Source organism: Triticum aestivum, chromosome 4D (assembly GCF_018294505.1).
Source record: "Triticum aestivum cultivar Chinese Spring chromosome 4D, IWGSC CS RefSeq v2.1, whole genome shotgun sequence".
Lineage (NCBI taxonomy): Eukaryota > Viridiplantae > Streptophyta > Magnoliopsida > Poales > Poaceae > Triticum > Triticum aestivum.
The window spans coordinates 270,092,001-270,104,724 of record NC_057805.1 but is presented as its reverse complement, the minus strand read 5'-3'; positions in this window follow the sequence as shown (position 1 = coordinate 270,104,724).

The window sequence follows — 12,724 nt, the reverse complement described above, 5'->3', positions numbered from 1 at the left end:
TGCTTCCTTGCTTCGCCACGGAGAGGAGCGAGACCCCGCGCCTGCAGCCGTCGTCCTCCGCGCCCAGCAGGAGCATCGCGCCCTCGTCCCGTTCCCCTCTGCCTTGCCTCTCCGTTGCATGGCCCGGCGCCAGTGCCGCTACTGCTTCGTCGCCCGTGCCGCCATGGCCCTCCTCATGCCTCTGCTTCCTCGCCCTCGCCGAATTCGAGTCCCTCCGCTCCGGATCTGGCGTGTGCCGCGCCCCGAACCTCACCTGCGGCTCCGCCGCCCCATCCGCACCTCGCCGACCATCAACCCCGACGTCCGACCCGGCCATCTTCTGCTACTAACTCGAGCAGTCCTGCCACGGCCATCACCTCCCCGACGCCCTTGCTGCTGCTAGACCACCTCGGTGCCAGCAGGGAGTGCCATGGCCTCCATTGAGACCCTTGGAATCATCAAGACCGCCAATTACCACGACATACGGCGCCCAAACGACCACCGCACCGAACGCCAAGCACAGGATGATGACCCGCGAAGCCCTGGACGCCATGTACCACAACCGTTGTGTTCCGTTTCATCTCTGCCGAGACCAAGAGGACGCCAAGTACCAGGATGACGACGACCCGTCAAGTTCATCTACGGGCGTGTACCACTACGCCGGAGTCCTTGGATTCATCAAGTTCCCACGACGACCCGTGAACAACTACTTCCACTTCGAACCCGTCCGCCCCGAAACGTACGCTTCAAACGGATAATGACGAGACGACCACCGTGGACCGAATGCATGTGTTGTATGAGATGCACCGTTTGCACCGTGTCCGAATTGTTACTCGTTTCCATGTCACTAACCCGTGGGAACCCGGTAGTCGGGAGCACCCCACCATCTTGCATGACACGCTCACGCAACGCTTCCTTTTGCGTCGGTATCTCCACGAGCTACCGGAACCGATATGTTGCCATGGCATCATTTTCGGATTGTTGTCGTGGCATCACTTTCTTCCACCACGGTGACAAATGCTTCATAACATGCTCACGTCAACATTTTCATAAAAAGGCATAAAACTTGCATTGTCATCCGCATCATGATAACAACATTCAAAAATGTTTATAATTGTTGTTTCCTTTAAATTGCTATTTATGAGTATGGGGATTTTCCGGAATTGTCGTTTGTTATTTCCGGCCTCATTTAAACTTGCCTAGATAGGTTGTTTAATTATGCTTCACCTCTTGCCATGTTAACCAACATTTAATCTTGTCTTATTCCTAAACGAGAGCAAACTAAATAACTTGAATGTGGTGTTTCGTCAATATGCAAGTCGTTGCATATTGAGCTCCACTTAATTTGTAGTATTGTTTGTGCTCCTTGCCATGCCATGCCTCATTAAACTGGACATGCATCATACTTGATTATGCATCATGCCATGCTTATGTGTTGGTTGTTTACCATGATGTTTGCTTCTTTCCGGTTGCGCTTCTCCTTGATAGTTTCGGTTACGTTGCGATTGTGAGCATCCGTTTGACTACGTCCGTTTGTCTTCTTCATGGACTCGTTCTTCTTCCTTGCGGGATCTCAGGCAAGATGACCATACCCTCAAAATCACTTCTATCTTTGCTTGCTAGATGTTCGCTCTATTGCTTTGTCGCGCTACCTACCACTTGCTATATCATGCCTCCCATATTGCCATGTCAAGCCTCTAACCCACCTTTCCTAGCAAACCGTTGTTTGGCTATGTTACCGCTTTTGCTCAGCCCCTATTATAGCGTTGCTAGTTGTAGGTGAAGATGAAGATTGTTCCATGGTGGAACATGGATATGTTGGGATATCACAATATCTCTTATTTTAATTAATGCATCTATATACTTGGTAAAGGGTGGAAGGCTCGGCCTTATGCCTGGTGTTTTCTTCCACTCTTGCCACCCTAGTTTCCGTCATACCGGTGTGATGTTCCTTGATTTTGCGTTCCTTACGCGGTTGGGTGTTATGGGAACCCCTTGACAGTTCCCTTTGAATAAAACTCCTCCAGCAAGGCCCAACCTTGGTTTTACATTTGCCTCACCTAAGCCTTTTTCCCTTGGGTTTCCAGAGCCCGAGGGTCATATTTATTTACCCCCCCCCCCCGGGCCAGTGCTCCTTCGGGTGCTGGTCCAAACCGAGCGATGTCTGGCGCCCCCTGGGCAACCAGGGTCTATGCCAACCCGACGTCTTGCTCATCCGGTGTGCCCTGAGAACGAGATATGTGCAGCTCCTATCGGGATTTGTCGGCACATCGGGCGGCTTTGCTGGTCTTGTTTTACCATTGTCGAAATGTCTTGTAAACCGGGATTCCCAGACTGATCGGGTCTTCCCGGGAGAAGGAATATCCTTCGTTGACCGTGAGAGCTTATAATGGGCTAAGTTGGGACATCCCTGTAGGGTATAAACTTTCAAGAGCCGTGCCCGCGGTTATGTAGCAGATGGGAATTTGTTAATATCTGGTTGTAGAGAACTTGACACTCGACTTAATTAAAACGCATCAACCGCGTGTGTAGCCGTGATGGTCTCTTTTCGGCGTATTCCGGGAAGTGAACACGGTTCTTGTGTTATGCTTGAACGTAAGTCGGAGTTCAGGATCACTTCTTGATCACTTCTAGTTCACGACCGCTGCGTTGCTTCTCTTCTCGCTCTTATTTGCGTATGTTAGCCACCATATATGCTTAGTGCTTGCTGCAGCTCCACCTCATTACCCTATCCTACCCATGAGCTTAAATAGTCTTGATCTCGCGGGTGTGAGATTGCTGAGTCCTCGTGACTCATAGATACTTCCAAAATAGTTGCTGGTGCCGACGATACCAGTGCAGGTGATGCAACCGAGCTCAAGTGGGAGTTCGACGAGGACCTTGGTCGTTACTATGTTTCATTTCCTAATGATCGGTAGTGGAGCCCAGTTGGGACGATCAGGGATCTAGCATTTGGGGTTGTCTTCTTTTATTTTGGTTCCGTAGTCGGACCTTGTGTGTACTCTGAATGATGTATGTTTAATTAATGTATTATGTGAAGTGGCGATTGTAAGCCAACTCTTTATCTCATTCTTGTTCATTACATGGGATTGTGTGAAGATGACCCTTCTTGCGACAAAACCACCATGCCGTTATGCCTCCAAGTCGTGCCTCGACACATGGGAGATATAGCCGCATCGTGGGCGTTACAATATGAAGCAGGAGCTCACCATTCAGGAAGGGCGCCTTTCCCTCCTCGAGCTCCCAGCTGCCGACCAGGAGGACAAGAAGGCCAAGATCACGGATGTGAAGCGCAAGGGGGCAGCCGTGCTCGCTGCGGAGCTGGAGATGAAGCACGACCATGACCACCCTGAGTCATCCAAGGACAACCGCCCGTTCTGCGCCTTCCACAACATGCACAACCACAACACCAACGACTGTTAGGAAATCAGGGCCATCCGCGATGGACGCTTCGGTCGGCGCCCTGAGCGCAACCACCAGGGCTACGACCGAGGAGGAGGACGAAGTGGAGGACGCTAGTACGACCGCGGCCCCTGCTAGGAGTGGCGCGACCGGCCTCGTGAGGATAACTGGCAGGACCAACCTCGCGAGGGTGCCTGGAGGGAGCAGCCTCGTGAGGACCGTCCTCAGGGCAACACTGGCTCCCTCCGCTGCCACCACCACAAAGAAGGAACGACGACCATCATCAGGACGATGGGGCTGGGGGCTTCCAGGAGCCACGCGCCATTGCTTGCATATTGGGTGGCGCTCAGGCCCCAGCCTCTCAGCGTATCTTCAAGCAGTTCGCTCGCGAGGTGAACGAGGCCCTTCCCAGGCTCGAGGCCACGTGCCCGCTCAGGTGGTCCAAGTGCGCCATCACCTTCAGCTCCTCTGACCAGCTCAAGTGCGCTGCGACGGCTGGCGCCCTCCCGATTCTCTGCTCACCCATCATCAGCAATGTCCAAGTCACCAAGACCCTCATCGACGGCGGCGCAGGGCTCAATGTCCAGTCCGTTGAGATGTTCGACCGGCTCCAAGTGCCATATGATCAGCTACAGCCTACCAAGCCCTTCTCCGGAGTGACCGACGACTCCACCACCCCAATTGGGCAGGTCCGCCTCCCTGTCACTTTCGGCCAGCGCGTTACTGCACCAAGCTCATCGACTTCGATGTCGCCCACATCCGCCTGCCGTACAACGCCATCTTTGGGTATCCATCCCTGGCCAAGTTTATGGTGGTGACCCATCACGGCAAAAACGTCCTCAAGATGCCAGGGAGCAGCGGCATCATCACGGTCGCATGCGAGGAAAGGGACGTGGTGTGCTCTCTCGCGCATGCTTACTAGGCAGCAGCAGCCGAAGACCCAGACAGCGAAGGTGCCATGTACCCTCCTGAGGCCATCCCCTAGAAGAAGAAGCAACTACTCCACCAAGGGCCTCAGGGGAGCGCCGTTTCCAGGGGCACCACCTCAGAACTTGCGCCCACAGATGGGGCGCCTCCCTCCCTCGCATAGGAAGGCGCGCCCGGCGCCCTCCTCAGGCTGGGTTCGGGGGCTCTCTTCTGGAGGGCCTCAGACTTAGCCAACGTCACGAGGGAGGCGCTCGAGCACCACGAGGAGGCGTGCTTCGCCGCACGTTTCCCTCAAGAGGGCACAAGGCGTGGAGTGCCTAGTGCTCAGGAGTTCATCACCAAGGTGACCCAGGAGCTTCAAGGGGCAAGGACCATACGCGGCAACCGCCGCCCACCACTCGGCGCAACCCCCCCATCCTGGCGAGGATGGCGGGCTGCGTGTCTACGTCGACATTCCATGGCTCAACACGGCCGCATCTCAGGGACATTTCTGGCCTTCACGTGTTGGATGATGCGAGGGTCCACCTAACAGCTATGTTCGCATGCCATTCGGCTTGCCAAACGCGGCTGTCACCTTCCAGTGCCACTTGCGGAGCATTGTGGCGGCTCAGGAGGCCAGGCATCACGCAGTCCTGGCAGAGAGGGCGACGGTTCTTCATGAGCTGCCCGGGCCCCTAGAGCCTCCCGAGACTCAGGACCCTGGCGACTCGTGAGGAGCAACTTCTCCAGTATGCATCTTTAGCTACTCCAACACCACTCCGACAACGGTATCAGGTGACCCTTCAAGGAAATATGACCTAGAGGCAATAATAAAGTTATTATTTATTTCCTTATATCATGATAAATGTTTATTATTCATGCTAGAATTGTATTAACCGGAAATATAATACATGTGTGAATACATAGACAAACAGAGTGTCACTAGTATGCCTCTACTTGACTAGCTCGTTGATCAAAGATGGTTATGTTTCCTAGCCATAGAAATGAGTTGTCATTTGATTAACGGGATCACATCATTAGGAGAATGATGTGATTGACTTGACCCATTCCGTTAGCTTAGCACTCGATCGTTTAGTATCTTGCTATTGCTTTCTTCATGACTTATACATGTTCCTATGACTATGAGATTATGCAACTCCCGTTTACCGGAGGAACACTTTGTGTGCTACCAAACGTCACAACGTAACTGGGTGATTATAAAGGTGCTCTACAGGTGTCTCCAAAGGTACTTGTTGGGTTGGCGTATTTCGAGATTAGGATTTGTCACTCCGATTGTCGGAGAGGTATCTCTGGGCCCACTCAGTAATACACATCACTATAAGCCTTGCAAGCATTGTGACTAATGAGTTAGTTGCGGGATGATGTATTACGGAACGAATAAAGAGACTTGCCGGTAACGAGATTGAACTAGGTATCAAGATACCGACGATTGAATCTCGGGCAAGTAACATACCGATGACAAAGGGAACAACGTATGTTGTTATGCTGTCTGACCGATAAAGATCTTCGTAGAATATGTGGGAACCAATATGAGCATCCAGGTTCCGCTATTGGTTATTGACCGGAGAGGTGTCTCGGTCATGTCTACACAGTTCTCGAACCCGTAGGGTCCGCACGCTTAACGTTACGATGACAGTTATATTATGAGTTTATATGTTTTGATGTACCGAAGGTTGTTCGGAGTCCCGGATGTGATCACGAACATGACGAGGAGTCTTGAAATGGTGGAGACATAAAGATTGATATATTGGAAGCCTATGTTTGGACATCGGAAGTGTTCCGGGTGAAATCGGGATTTTTCTGGAGTACCGGGAGGTTACCGGAACCCCCCGGTAACTTAATGGGCCTTAGTGGGCCTAGGTGGAAGAGAGGAGAGGAGGCCAGGGCAGGGCCGCGCGCCCCTCCCCCCCAGTCCGAATAGGACAAGGAGAGGGGGGGCGGCGCCCCCCCTTCCTTCCTCCCCTCCACCTTTTCCCCCTTTCTCTCCTAGTGCAACATGGAGAGGGGGGGAGTCCTACTCCTACCTCCTCCTCGCGCGCCTCTCCCCTAGGCCGGCCGAACCCCCCTTGCTACTTTATATACGGGGGCAGGGGGCACCTCTAGACACACAATTGATCATTGATCTCTTAGCCGTGTGCGGTGCCCCCTCCACCATATTACACCTCGATAATATCGTAGCGGTGCTTAGGCGAAGCCCTGCGTCGGTAGAACGTCAACATTGTTACCATGCCGTCGTGCTGACAAAACTCTCCCTCAACACTCGGCTGGATTGGAGTTCGAGGGACGTCATCGAGCTGAACGTATGCTGAACTCAGAGGTGCCGTGCATTCGGTACTTGATCGGTCGGATCGTGAAGACGTACGACTACATCAACCGCGTTGTGTTAAACGCTTCCGCTATCGGTCTACGAGGGTACGTGGACAACACTCTCCCCTCTCGTTGCTATGCATCACCATGATCTTGCGTGTGCGTAGATTTTTTTTGAAATTACTATGTTTCCCAACAGTGGCATCCGAGCCTGGTTTTATGCGTTGATGTTATATGCACGAGTAGAACACAAGTGAGTTGTGGGCGATATAAGTCATACTTCTTAGCAGCATGTCATATTTTGGTTCAGCGGTATTGTGAGATGAAGCGGCCCGGACTGACATTATGCGTACGCTTACGCGAGACTGGTTTCACCATTGCGAGCACTCGTTGCTTAAAGGTGACTGGCGGGTGTGTGTCTCTCTAACTTTAGTTGAACCGAGTATGGCTACGCCCGGTCCTTGCGAAGGTTAAAACAACACCAACTTGACAAACTATCGTTGTGGTTTTGATGCGTAGGTAAGAACAGTTCTTGCTAAGCCCGTAGCAGCCACGTAAAACTTGCAACAACCAAGTAGAGGACGTCTAACTTGTTTTTGCAGGGCATGTTGTGATGTGATATGGTCAAGACGTGATGCTATATTTTATTGTATGAGATGATCATGTTTTATAACCGAGTTATTGGCAACTGGCAGGAGCCATATGGTTGTCGCTTTATTGTATGCAATGCAATCGCCATGTAATTGTTTTACTTTATCACTAAGCGGTAGCGATAGTCGTAAAAGCAATAGTTGGCGAGACGACAACGATGCTACGATGGAGATCAAGGTGTCGCGCCAGTGACGATGGTGATCATGATGGTGCTTCGGAGATGGAGATCACAAGCACAAGATGATGATGGCCATATCATATCACTTATATTGATTGCATGTGATGTTTATCTTTTATGCATCTTATCTTGCTTTGATTGACGGTAGCATTATAAGATGATCTCTCACTAAAATTTCAAGATAAAAGTGTTCTCCCTGAGTATGCACCGTTGACAAAGTTCGTCGTGCCCAGACACCACATGATGATCGGGTGTGATAAGCCCTACGTCCATCTACAACGGGTGCAAGCCAGTTTTGCACACGCAGAATACTCAGGTTAAACTTGGCGAGCCTAGCATATGCAGATATGGCCTCGGAACACTGAGACCGAAAGGTCGAGCGTGAATCATATAGTAGATATGATCAACATAGTGATGTTCACCATTGAAAACTACTCCATTTCACGTGATGATCGGTTACGGTTTAGTTGATTTGGATCACGTAATCACTTAGAAGATTACAGGGATGTCTATCTAAGTGGGAGTTCTTAAGTAATATGATTAATAGAACTTAAATTTATCATGAACTTAGTACCTGATAGTATCTTGCTTGTCTATGTTAATTGTAGATAGATGGCCCGTGCTATTGTTCCGTTGAATTTTAATGTGTTCCTTGAGAAAGCAAACTTGAAAGATGATGGTAGCAATTACACGGACTGGGTCCATAACTTGAGGATTATCCTCATTGCTGCACAGATGAATTACGTCCTGGAAGCACCGCTGGGTGCCAGGCCTGCTGCAAGAGCAACACCAGAAGTTATGAACGTCTGGCAGAGCAAAGCTGATGACAACTCGATAGTTCAGTGTGCCATGCTTTACGGCTTAGAACCGGGTCTTCAACGACGTTTTGAACATCATGGAGCATATGAGATGTTCCAGGAGTTGAAGTTAATATTTCAAGCAAATGCCTGAATTGAGAGATATGAAGTCTCCAATAAGTTCTACAGCTGCAAGATGGAAGAGAATAGTTATGTCAGTGAGCATATACTCAAAATGTCTGGGTATAATAATCACTTGATTCAACTGGGAGTTAATCTTCCAGATGATAGCGTCATTGACAGAATTCTTCAATCACTGCCACCAAGCTACAAGAGCTTCGTGATGAACTATAACATGCAAGGGATGAACAAGACAATTCCCGAGCTCTTCGCAATGCTAAAGGCAGCGGAGGTACAAATCAAAAAGGAGCATCAAGTGTTGATGGTCAATAAGACCACTAGTTTCAAGAAAAAGGGCAAAGGGAAGAAGAAGGGGAACTTCAAGAAGAACAGCAAGCAAGTTGCTGTTCAGGAGAAGAAACCCAAATCTGGACCTAAGCCTGAGACTGAGTGCTTCTACTGCAAGCAGACTGGTCACTGGAAGCGGAACTGTCCCAAGTATTTGGCGGATAAGAAGGATGGCAAGGTGAACAAAGGTATATGTGATATACATGTTATTGATGTGTACCTTACCAGAGCTCGCAGTAGCACCTGGGTATTTGATACTGGTTCTGTTGCTAATATTTGCAACTCGAAACAGGGACTACGGATTAAGCGAACACTGGCCAAGGACGAGGTGACGATGTGCGTGGGAAACGGTTCCAAAGTCGATGTGATCGCCGTCGGCACGCTACCTCTACATCTACCTTCGGGATTAGTATTAGACCTAAATAATTGTTATTTGGTGCCAGCATTGAGCATGAACATTATATCTGGATCTTGTTTGATGCGAGACGGTTATTCATTTAAATCAGAGAATAATGGTTGCTCTATTTAGAGTAATATCTTTTATGGTCATGCACCCTTGAAGAGTGGTCTATTTTTAATGAATCTCGGTAGTAGTGACACACATATTCATAATGTCGAAGCCAAAAGATGCAGAGTTGATAATGATAGTGCAACTTATTTGTGGCACTGCCGTTTAGGTCATATCGGTGTAAAGCGCATGAAGAAACTCCATAATGATGGACTTTTGGAATCACTTGATTATGAATCACTTGGTGCTTGCGAACCGTGTCTCATGGGCAAGATGACTAAAACACCGTTCTCCGGAACTATGGAGAGAGCAACTGATTTGTTGGAAATCATACATACAGATGTATGTGGTCCGATGAATATTGAGGCTCGTGGCGGATATCGTTATTTTCTCACCTTCACAGATGATTTGACCAGATATGGGTATATCTACTTAATGAAACATAAGTCTGAAACATTTGAAAAGTTCAAAGAATTTCAGAGCGAAGTTGAAAATCATCGTAACAAGAAAATAAAGTTTCTACGATCAGATCGTGGAGGACAATATTTGAGTTACGAGTTTGGCCTACATTTGAAACTATGCGGAATAGTTTCGCAACTCACGCCACCCGGAACACCACAAAATAATGGTGTGTCCGAACGTCGTAATCGTACTTTACTAGATATGGTGCGATCTATGATGTCTATTACTGATTTACCGCTATCGTTTTGGGGTTATGCTTTAGAGACGGCTGCATTCACTCTAAATAGGGCACCATCGAAATCCGTTGAGACGACGCCTTATGAACTATGTTTTGGCAAGAAACCAAATTTGTCGTTTCTTAAAGTTTGGGGTTGCGATGCTTATGTGAAGAAACTTCAACCTGATAAGCTCGAACCTAAATCGGAGAAATGTGTCTTCATAGGATACCCAAAGGAGACTGTTGGGTATACCTTCTATCACAGATCCGAAGGCAAGACATTCGTTGCTAAGAATGGATCCTTTCTAGAGAAGGAGTTTCTTTCGAAAGAAGTGAGTGGGAGGAAAGTAGAACTTGATGAGGTAACTCTACCTGCTCCCTTATTGGAAAGTAGATCATCACAGAAACTAGTTTCCACGACACCTACGCCAATTAGTGGGGAAGTTAATGATAATGATCATGAAACTTCAGATCAAGTTATTACTGAACCTCGTAGGTCAACCAGATTAAGATCCGCACCAGAGTGGTACGGTAATCCTGTTCTGGAGGTTATGTTCTAGACCATGACGAACCTACGAACTATGAAGAAGCGATGGTGAGCCCAGATTCCGCAAAATGGCTTGAAGCCATGAAATCCGAGATGGGATCCATGTATGAGAACAAAGTATGGACTTTGGTTGACTTGCCCGATGATCGGCAAGCCATTGAAAATAAATGGATCTTCAAGAAGAAGACTAACGCTGACGGTAATGTTACTGTCTATAAAGCTCGACTTGTTGCGAAAGGTTTTCGACAAGTTCAAGGGATTGACTACGACGAGACTTTCTCACCCGTAGCGATGCTCAAGTCTGTCTGAATCATGTTAGCAATTGCCGCATTTTATGATTATGAAATTTGGCATATGGATGTCAAAACTGCATTCCTGAATGGATTTCTGGAAGAAGAGTTGTATATGATGCAACCGGAAGGTTTTGTCGATCCAAAGGGAGCTAACAAAGTGTGCAAGCTCCAGCGATCTATTTATGGACTGGTGCAAGCCTTTCGGAGTTGGAATAAACGCTTTGATAGTGTGATCAAAGCATTTGGTTTTATACAGACTTTTGGAGAAGCCTGTATTTACAAGAAAGTGAGTGGGAGCTCAGTAGCATTTCTGATATTATATGTGGATGACATATTGCTAATTGGAAATGATATAGAATTTCTGAATAGCAGAAAGGGATACTTGAATAAGAGTTTTTCAATCAAAGACCTCGGTGAAGCTGCATATATATTAGGCATCAAGATCTATAGAGATAGATCAAGACGCTTAATTGGACTTTCACAAAGCACTACCTTGACAAAGTTTTGAAGAAGTTCAAAATGGATCAAGCAAATAAAGGGTTCTTGCCTATACTACAAGGTGTGAGATTGAGTAAGACTCAATGCCCGACCACTGTAGAAGATAGAGAGAAGATGAAAGATGTTCCCTATGCTTCAGCCATAGGCTCTATCATGTATGCAATGCTGTGTACCAGACCTGATGTGTGCCTTGCTATAAGTTTAGCAGGGAGGTACCAAAGTAATCCAGGAGTGGATCACTGGACAGCTGTCAAGAACATCCTAAAATACCTGAAAAGGACTAAGGATATGTTTCTCGTTTATGGAGGTGACAAAGAGCTCATCGTAAATGGTTACGTTGATGCAAGCTTTGACACTGATCCGGACAATTCTAAATCGCAAACCGGATACGTGTTTACATTGAACGGTGGAGCTGTCAGTTGGTGCAGTTCTAAACAAAGTGTCGTGGCGGGATCTACGTGTGAAGCGGAGTACATAGCTGCTTCGGAAGCAGCAAATGAAGGAGTCTGGATGAAGGAGTTCATATCCGATCTAGGTGTCATACCTAGTGCATCGGGACCAATGAAAATCTTTTGTTTAGCAAAGGAATCCAGATTTCACAAGAGAACCAAGCACATCAAAAGACGCTTCAATTCCATCCGGGATTTAGTCCAGGTGGGAGACATAGAAATTTGCAAGATACATACGGATCTGAATGTTGCAGACCCGTTGACTAAGCCTCTTCCACGAGCAAAATATGATCAACACCAAGACTCCATGGGTGTAAGAATCATTACTGTGTAATATAGATTATTGACTCTAGTGCAAGTGGGAGACTGAAGGAAATATGCCCTAGAGGCAATAATGAAGTTATTATTTATTTCCTTATATCATGATAAATGTTTATTATTCATGCTAGAATTGTATTAACCGGAAACATAATACATGTTTGAATACATAGACAAACAGAGTGTCACTAGTATGCCTCAACTTGACTAGCTCGTTAATCAAAGATGGTTCTGTTTCCAAGCCATAGACATGAGTTGTCATTTGATTAACGGGATCACATCATTAGGAGAATGATGTGATTGACTTGACCCATTCCGTTAGCTTAGCACTCGATCGTTTAGTAAGTTGATATTGCTTTCTTCATGACTTATACATGTTCATATGACTATAAGATTATGCAACTCCCGTTTACCGGAGGAACACTTTGTGTGCTACCAAACGTCACAATGTAACTGGGTGATTATAAAGGTGCTCTACAGGTGTCTCCAAAGGTACTTGTTGGGTTGGCGTATGTCAAGATTAGGATTTGTCACTCCGATTGTCGGAGAGGTATCTCTGGGCCCACTCAGTAATACACATCACTATAAGCCTTGCAAGCATTGTGACTAATGAGTTAGTTGCGGGATGATGTATTACGGAACTAGTAAAGAGACTTGCCGGTAACGAGATTGAACTAGGTATGGAGATACGGACGATCGAATCTCGGGCAAGTAACATACCGA